General features: G+C 34.1%; 1 pseudogene; it reads left to right on the forward strand.

Annotated features, from left to right (window-relative positions):
• The window catches only part of LOC137656376 (QRFP-like peptide receptor), a 207,924-nt pseudogene extending 197,941 nt beyond the window's left edge, over positions 1–9,983 (forward strand).
• The last annotated feature ends 17 nt before the right edge of the window (positions 9,984–10,000 follow it).

Raw genomic sequence — 10,000 nt, forward strand, 5'->3', positions numbered from 1 at the left:
TATATATATATATATATATATATATATATATATATATATATATATATATATATATATATGTATATTTATATATATATATATATATATATATATATATATTTATACATACATTTATACAGTATATACATATATATATATATATATATATATATATATATATATATACACATATATATATATATATATATATATATATATATATATATATCAAAGTTCCTCATTATTACATCAACTAGCGTACGCGACCCGTCAAAAAAAGATGGCTAGAAATTTAGATAAATATACACACACACGCATACACATACACAGATTCAACCATTCCCATATGTGTGTGTGTGAGTGTGTGTGTATACAACGACAAACAACACCAAATGCAGCCGCTTCTAGTTCACTGCTGGACAAAGGCCTCAGACATATTCATATCTGGGGTTTGTCCAGTTTTCATCACCACGCTAGCCAGACATTACTCTTTATTATATAAGGAAGACATGTTAAGATTGGGAGCTCAAGAGTCAATGACAATCCACCACTCGTTGCATAGAAGTCATAATCCCTTGTATTTCTTTGCAAAAATGACCCTTAAGTCTCTATCCCAAATAGCATTATATGAACCAATTATATCAGTCGTATTACTGACGTACAAACAGACAGACTTCAATGCAACGTAAGTTGTGGTGGTCTATTGGAAACGTCCCTTTTATCGTTCTGCCGGACTGGGGTTCGAGTCCCGCTCAAGCTCGATATTTTCTTGTAGTGTCTTCAACCTCACCATCCTTGTGAGCTAAGGATGAGGGTTTTGGGGGAACCTATACTGGGGTTTGAGTCCCCCTCAAAGTCGTTAGTTCCTTTGGTCGCTGCAACCTCACCATCCTTGTGAGCTAAGGATGCGGGTTTCGGGGAGCCTATACGTCTACCTGCTGAGTCATCAGCAGCCATTGCCTGGCCCTCCCTGGTCCTGGCTTGGGTGGAGAGTGGGTTGAGCTCTGATCATATACGTATAGAGTCAGTCTTTAGGGCATTGTCCTTTCTCTGGGTTATTGTTCTGTTATAAGGAATTGTCTTGTCTCTGGGGCATTGTCCTGTCTGTAATGAGTTGTGCTGTATCTAGAGCATTGTCCTATCGCTAGAGCATTGTCATTTGTCTAGAACATTGTCCTGTCTCTCCTGAATTGTCCTGGATGGAAGGTGCTTTAGGCGCTGATCATATGTGTATATGGCCAGTCTCTAGGGCATTGTCCTGCTAGTTCCTTGTCACCGTCCCTTACCTCTGCCATTTATGAACGGCCTTTAAACCTTTAAATAGGAAAAAAAAATCAAGCTAACTATTTCTATTCATCTATCCCTTTCAACTTTACAAATTGATTCTTTCGTTCTATTCCGGTTGCAAAAATAGACGCTTGAATAGGCCCTTGACACACATTGACCCAATCAACTTTATTACCAACGCCTCTTTGTTATATCTGCTTTATTTATCTCTTTTGTTGCGACTTGAATCCTTAATTAGAAATAGTGGGAGGAACTGGCGAACTTAGGATGCATCACAATAGCTATTGCTTTCTCAACAATGAGTCTCATGAACCTTTTGTGTCCATTTGGAGAGCGCATGAGCACTATGGTCCGAACCCATTAATTATCACTGTGTTTGAAGGTCTAAAGGCCGCTCATGAATGAAAGAGGCAAGGGATAGTGACATATTGCCCTATCAAGCAGGACAATACACTAGAGACTGACCATATATACTTATGATCAGCGCCTAAGTCTCCTCTCCTTCCAGGACAGTTCCGGAGAGACAGGACAATGTTCTAGACAAAGGACAATGCTCTTGATACAGGAGAAGGCCGTAGAGATATGACAATGCTCTTGAGACAGGACAACTCATTACAGACAGGAGAATGCCCTAGAGAAAAGACAATTCCATATAGACAGGACAATAACCCAGAGAAAGGACAATGCCTTAAAGACTTGCCAAATATACATATCAGAGCCCAAACCTCCTCTCCACCCAACATAGGACCACGGATAGCCAGGCAATGGCTGCTTATGACTCAGCAGATAGACCTATAGGCTCCCCCAAATCCGCCATCCTTAACTCACAAGGATGGTGAGGTTGCAGCGACCAAAGGAACTAACAAGTTTGAGTGGGACTCGAACCCCAATCTGGCAATCACCAGTCAAGGACGCTACCACCAGGCTATGACAACCCCAAATCATTCTGGCCCTCCCTGGCCCTGTGTTGACGAAGAGAGTCCTTGGACGCTGATCATATGTATATTTGGTCAGTCTCCATGGCATTGTCCTATCTCTAGGGCATTGTCCTATCTCTAGGTCATTGTCCTATCTCTAGGGTATTGTCCTATCTCTAAGGCATTGTCCTATCCCTAGGGCATTGTCCTATCTCTAAGGCATTGTCTTATCTCTAGGGCATTGTCCTATCTCTAAGGTATTGTCCTGTCTTTAGAGCATAGTCCTTTTTCTAGGACATTGTCCTGTCTTTAGAACAATTTCCTATGTTTAGGGCATTGTTCTATCTAGGGGATTGTCCTATCTCTAGGATATTTTCCTTTCTTGATGGCATTGTCCTATCTCTTAGGCATTGTCTTGTCTCAAGGGCATTGTCCTATCTCTTGGGTATTGTCCTGTCACTAGGGCATTGTCCTGCCTTTGAAACCCTTAATCTTACTCTTAGCTTATTTAGGTAAAAAATAAACGACAGTGCTCCCTCAATATTATTTTTAATATGTACTTAAATGTCTGTTTAAACTTTATTTTGTAATATTTTGGCATAACTTAATTGATATATAGATGTAAACAATATTACTGTTACCATGTACTCAAATGCCTGACGCCAATGGGCACAATAAATTGATTAAAAAATCTCTCTCTCTCTCTCTCTCTCTCTCTCTCTCTCTCTCTCTCTCTCTCTCTCTCTCTCTCTCTCTCTCTTAATAGCTTTCCTACGCTTGTCTTCCCCAGATCCAGATTTGATGAAAGTGTCAACAAACAAAGGCGGAAGGTAATAGGAAAGCAAGGGGGGAATTGAAAAAAAGGTCAAGAAACGCCATTCATGCGATGGGTGAACGCCAGACAGGCGATAGAAAGGGTTCAGGTGGAGGTGATGAGAGATGAGGATATTGCAAGAGACAGGTATTTCAGAAATGGTGAAAAAGGGTATTTATTGCATTTTGGGAGTCCGCTGTATGTTTTGTCAAGCGATATTGTATGGCAGGATCATCATGTTGTACCAACCGTGTGTTACACGATCGTACATAGTAACAACATTTCTTTTTTTTTTGTATATATTATACTTTGTATCTTCGCTCTCCCCTCGCACTGACAGGGACATGATTAAACATGTCTGTTTTTCTTACCGGTAACTGTTAACAGAAACGGCTGTCGGTTGAACATGAAATTGCCTGTTATGTTTTATGTCCTTCTTGCCCAGACTTGATGTATATATAAGCTGGTGTTCTGTAATAAAGTTACTCAGTTGCTTTCATCCTGCCCTCTTAGTCAAAGCCTCTATTGTATTCACTGCATAGTGTATTTTAGATATTTTTTTACCCTTCTTTAGTATTTTTAGCCTTTTTATAACCATTCTAACTTTTCTACCAATGTTTAGCCTTTTCTACCCATTTTTAGCCTCTTAATAGCCTTTTCTAGCCGTTTTATATAATTCCCATAGTCATTTTAACCCTTTTCTACCCTTTTCCTACCCCTTTTTCTAGCATATTAATGGCCTTTTAGCCCTTTTCAAGCCTTTTATAGCCATTTGTCTCGTTATATAGCCATTTTAACCCTGTTCTATCTTTTGTATAACCTTTTTAGTGTTTTATTACCTTTTTTTAGCCCTTTTCTACAGTGTATAGCCTTTTTAGTCCTCTTTTATCCTTTTTATAGCCTTTTTAGCCTATTATTAGCTTTCCTAGTCCTTCTCTAGCCTTTTTAGCCGTGGCCTGATTAATTCGTGGAGTAGTGTTGTGTTTAGCAGAAGAGAAACTGTTGAAACAAAGTTGCTTTTCTGCAAGTAACAATATTTTTTCTATTAAGCATTTTGTAAAATAAATAATAAAGGCTGAAAATGCTATAAAAGGGGCTGAAAAGGTTATGAAAAGGGTAAAAAAGGCTATACAAGGGGCTAAAAAGGCTATGGAAAGGGTAAAAAAGGCTATAAAAGGTGCTAAAAGGCTATGGAAAGGGTAAAAAGGCTATAAAGGGGGCTAAAAAGGCTATGGAAAGGGTAAAAAAGGCTATAAAAGGGGCTAAAAGGCTATGGAAAGGGTAAAAAGGCTATGAAGGGGGCTAAAAAGGCTATGGAAAGGGTAAAAAAGGCTATAAAAGGGGCTAACAAGGTTATGAAAAAGGTAAAAAGGCTATAATAGGGCTAAAAGGCTTTTAAAAGGCTATGAAATGGATAGAAAAGGGTTAAAATAGCTATAAAAAGGCTATAGAGGGCCATATAAATGCTACAGATACTATAAAAAATGTAACAAAATATCCAAAGCTATGCAGTAGATACAATGTTGGCAGCGTTGCCAACAGTTTCTATTCTGCTCAACACAGCGTTATTTGCTACAAAATATTTAATTTTTCCTTGATTCCTTTCCTTACTGGGTTATTTTCCCTGTTGGGGCCCCTGGGCTTATAGCATCCGGCTTTCCCAGCTAGGGTTGTAGCTTAGCAATTAGTAGCAATAATAATAATACAATTGTCAGATGTCACCATAGTTTCCAATGAACCGGAATTAATGATGCCAACTGTACAGGCTGGGAAGATCTGAATACAAAAGTAACCTGCTATTCTTTTTTCTTTTATTTTGTAATTCCTGTACTCTGTACTTACCCCCACCAACGAAGCTGGGAGGAGGTTATGTTTTCGCCGTTGTTTCTCTGTTCGTTTGTTTGTGGGTGAACAACTTCCTGGCCACAATTTTACTCATAGAGTAATGAAACTTCCAGGGATTAATTGTTATGTTGAAACGTGGAAGTGAATCAATTTTGAAAGTCCTATGTCAAAGGTCACGGTCAAGGTCGAGCAGAAGGGCGAGAAATCTGCCGCCGTGGCGGAGGTCTGCGATCTACTGAGTGCCCTTCTAGTTTTACGTAAATTTGGAATTGTTCGGTCAAGAAATAGTTTTCTCTTGCAATAAATGTAAATTTAGCATAGACATGAAGTCATAAATGATAAGTAAAATTATAATCAAAATTATAATTTTTGATTATAATTTTACCTATCATTTATGACTTCATGTCTATGCCAAATTTTGTTACTGCAAAAAAAAAAAAGTAAAATAAAAAGATTGAAAAATCACAAAGCAAAAGAGGATACGAGAACAGTAATGAAAATGGCGGAGAAAAACACGTGAATCGAAAAATGCAGACATTATCTGAGCATCTTAAGAAAGACCCACAGCATCCGGAAGTCTGGCGTTCAGCTGATATGCTCTTCACCATCTACGTCGTCTTAACGTCCTCACTGAGAGAGAGAGAGAGAGAGAGAGAGAGAGAGAGAGAGAGAGAGAGAGTTATTATTCTAGGTGGGGTGTGCATAGACTGTACAGCATATGTTTATTCATGTAAATATATGTATGTCTATATATTTGTATTTCATCAAAATTCTATTATATGTATGGATAATTACCTGTGTATACACACACACACATATGTATGTATGTATATATATATATATATATATATATATATATATATATATATATATATGTATATATATATATATATAAAGTTGCAGCAAAGGATTTTATGTTGAATAGGCTGACATGAGGCTTTTTATAGTTTATATATGACATATCTGTTTTGACGTTGTAACTGTTTTTAGAATGATTTATTGTTAATTTGTTCTCATCATTTATTTACTTCTGTATTTCCTTTCCTCACTGGGCTATTTTTCACGTATTGGAGCCATTGGGCTTATAGCACTTTGCTTTTCCAGCTACGGTTGTAGCTTGGATAATGATAATATATATATATATATATATATATATATATACACATACATATGTATATATATACATATATATATATATGTGTATGCATATACTATATATATATATATATATATATATATATATATACATTGATACACACTCACACACACACACACACACACACACACACACACACACATATATATATATATATATATATATATATATATATATATATATATAGTTAAACTATCTATCTATGTATAATATTTTCAAGCCTTACTGAACACTAACAGGGAATCAATTACACAATAATAAGGATGTCAGTAATATATTCATTATAATTAAAATTACATTATTATTTACCTGAAAAGGAAAATGACATTATCATTTATTATTCCTTAAAAGGAAAATTAAATTATCATTTGTTAATCCATCAAAGGAACATTACATTATCATTTATTATTCCTTAAAAGGAAAATTACATTATCCTTTATTATTCCTTAGAAGGAGAATTACATTATCATTTATTAATACATGAAAGGAAAATGACATTATCATTTACTGTTCCTTAAAAGAAAAATTACATTATCATTTATTAATCAATCAAAGGGAAATTACATTATCATTTATTATTCCTTAAAAAGATAATTACATTATCATTTATTATTACATGAAAGGAAAATTACATTATTATTTATTAATCCATCAAAGGAAAATTACATTATCATTTATTATTCTTTAGAAAGAGAATTACTTTATCCTTAATCATTCCTTAGAAGGAAAATTACATTATTATTTATTAATCCATCAAAGGAAAATTACATTATCATTTATTGATCCTTAGAAGGAAAGTCACATTATCATTTATTAAGCCATCAAAGGAAAATTACATTAGCATTTATTATTCCTTAAAAGGAAAATTACATTTTCATTTATTAATCCATGAAAGTAAAAGGACATTATCATTTATTATTCCTTAGAGGGAGAATTACATTATCATCTATTGTTTCTTAAAAATATAATTACATTATCATCTATCAACCCTTAAATGAAAAATTACATATTCATATATTTTTCCTTAGAAGGAAAATCACATTCCTTACATTGCTCCATTAAGTTCATCTTCTTAAAGTCACCAATCTCCCTATTACAAAGGACTCCAGAGACATGGACCTCCTGAGGAGTTGGTTAGGGGGGGGAGGGGGAAGGTAAGGATATGAATGGCGAGAGGCGTAACGAAGAGGAGTAGAAGGAGAAGGAGGAGGAGGAGAAGGAGAAATGAAATGTGTTATAGAGATAAGGATAAGAAGGACTGCCTTGCTGGTGATGAGACTTGGAGAAGAATTAGTACCGCTTGATGGGATAGGTTGGTTTTAATAGCTAATGAGGTGAACTGTATATATATATATATATATATATATATATATATATATGTATGTATATATATACAGTCATATATACGCATATATATGTATATATAGATATATAATTTTTATGAACATATTTATATGTATATGCTTGTATATATACATTTATATAGTCATATATACGTATGTTATATATATATGTATATATATATATATATATATATATATATATATATATGAATAGATCTATATTTGAAAATAAATATATGTATAATGTATAAATGCACACAAAAATACACACACACACACACACACACATATATATATATATATATATATATATATATATATGTATATGTATATATATATATATATATATATAAATATATATATATATATATATATATATATATATATATATATATATTTATATACATACATACATACATACATACTCATATCCTCATTAATTCCTCTTTTATAATTTTATTATGAATCTTCAAGTATAAATTAGACTAATCTCACGAACCAATCACATTAGATAACAATGTGAAAAAGAAAAAAAAAACATTATAATGATAATGAAGCCACTTACGGTAAGGCAATTCACCAAAGCTTAAATTACCCACATGTTTTTCTCAACGCCAATTTCTCGTTCAATAGACTTCAAGGTTCCAACATTTCTTGAACTCCTTATAATACTGTAGATGTTTGAATTCTTCCAAAAGGATTCTTGGAAATATTTTCTTCCAATTAGATGTGTGATTCATCTTTAACTCTTTTCCCTGGTTTGGGATTATTATTATTATTATTATTATTATTATTATTATTATTATTATTATTATTATTATTGTTATTATTATTATTCTCATTATTGTTATTTTTATTATTATTATTATTATTATTATTATTATTATTATCATTATTGTTATTTTTATTATCATTATTATTATCATTATTATTATTATTATTATTATTTTCATTATTATTATTATTATTATTATTATTATTACTATTATTACTACTACTACTACTTACTAGCTAAGCTATAACCCTTGCTGGAAAATCAAAATGCTATAAACCCTAAGGGCTCCAACAGGAAAAAAATAGCCCAGTGACAAATGGAAATAAGGAAACAGATAGTATAGTGTGCCCGAGTGTACCCTCAAGCAAGAGAACTATACCCCAAGACAGTGGAAGGGCATGGTACAGAGGCTATGGCACTACCAAAAATTAGAAAACAATGGTTTGATTTTGGAGTGTCCTTCTCCTAGAAGAGCTGCTTACCATAGCTAAAGAGTCTCTTCTACCCTTAACAAGTGGAAAGTAGCCACTGAACAATTACAGTGCAGTAGTTAACCCATTTATCTCCTTGAGTTGTTTGTGTGTATGTTAACAATGCCCTTGTCCCGCGTCTGTCTTTCCATTCTAGATTGAAATGGTTTGAACATGCTATGAGAAAAAGAGAAGTGGTTATAAATAATGACTTGGACCACATGAGAGCTCATGGGGAAACTTCTAAGCCAAGAAGGTTTCACCCCTTCAACTCCTTGAGTTGTTTGTGTGTATGTTAACAATGCCCTAGTCCCGCGTTTGTCTTTCCATTCTAGATTGAGATGGTTTGAACATGCTATGAGAAAAGAGAAGTGGTTATAAATAATGACTTGGACCACATGGGGACTCATGGGGAAACTTCTAAGCCAAGAAGGTTTAACCCCTTCAACTCCTTAAGTTGTTTGTGTGTGTGTTAACAATGCCCTAGTCCAGCGTCTGTCTTTCCATTCTAGATTGAGATGGTTTGAACATGCTATGAGAAAAAGAGAAGTGGTTATAAATAATGACTTGGACCACATAGGAGCTCATGGGGAAACGTCTAAGCCAAGAAGGTTCTCGTGAGATATTGCGTCATTGTTACACCTCTCGTGGCGCACTGTATGCATTTTTAAAGGGCGTTTGCAGCATTGTTATCATACTCAGCCTCGCTCACCTTTTTAGGTATTCTTTTAATAATATAATTTTGCTTAATACATTATGATTTGTGGAAAATGAATTGGTACATATCAAAATATATTAAAAACTAAAGATTTTCTCAGTAGAGAGCATACATTCGCCACGCCAAGCAGTCTTATTTTGCTCTTAAATCTACTGCGTACTTGTACTTCGATGTATTTTCTTCAAAATCTAATGGATTTGTCCTTGGGTCATACCTCACATGTCCACCAAGTTTAATTGAAATTGTTTGAGTAGTCTTTGCGTAATAGTCACAAACAAAAAATAGATTACAAAATATTTGCCATTTACTTAAAATTGGGATTATTTTCAAAGTACTGCTAAGCACTTGTACTTTGATGTACTTTATCCAAAATGTTAGACGAATCCTTGGGTCATACTAAACATGACTACCAAGTTTTGGTCAAAATCGGTACAGTAGTTTTTGTGTAAAGTTGCTCACAAACAAATGAATAAACAAACAAACAGATGAAAGTGACAGGGAAAATCTTCAATTTTTTCCGAAGGAAATGAGTCCCTTCTTGCACATATACAAACCTAAATCATATATTAATTAATTCTCAATGACGCAATCGATTAATTACCTCCCACGGCAATTACAGGTTCTTGATGAGCCATTAGATATAATGAACGGCGTCCATGACTCACGCCGAAGCCATTAGCAACAGAATCGGAGAAG

Source organism: Palaemon carinicauda, chromosome 17 (assembly GCF_036898095.1).
Source record: "Palaemon carinicauda isolate YSFRI2023 chromosome 17, ASM3689809v2, whole genome shotgun sequence".
In the NCBI taxonomy this organism is placed as follows: domain Eukaryota; kingdom Metazoa; phylum Arthropoda; class Malacostraca; order Decapoda; family Palaemonidae; genus Palaemon; species Palaemon carinicauda.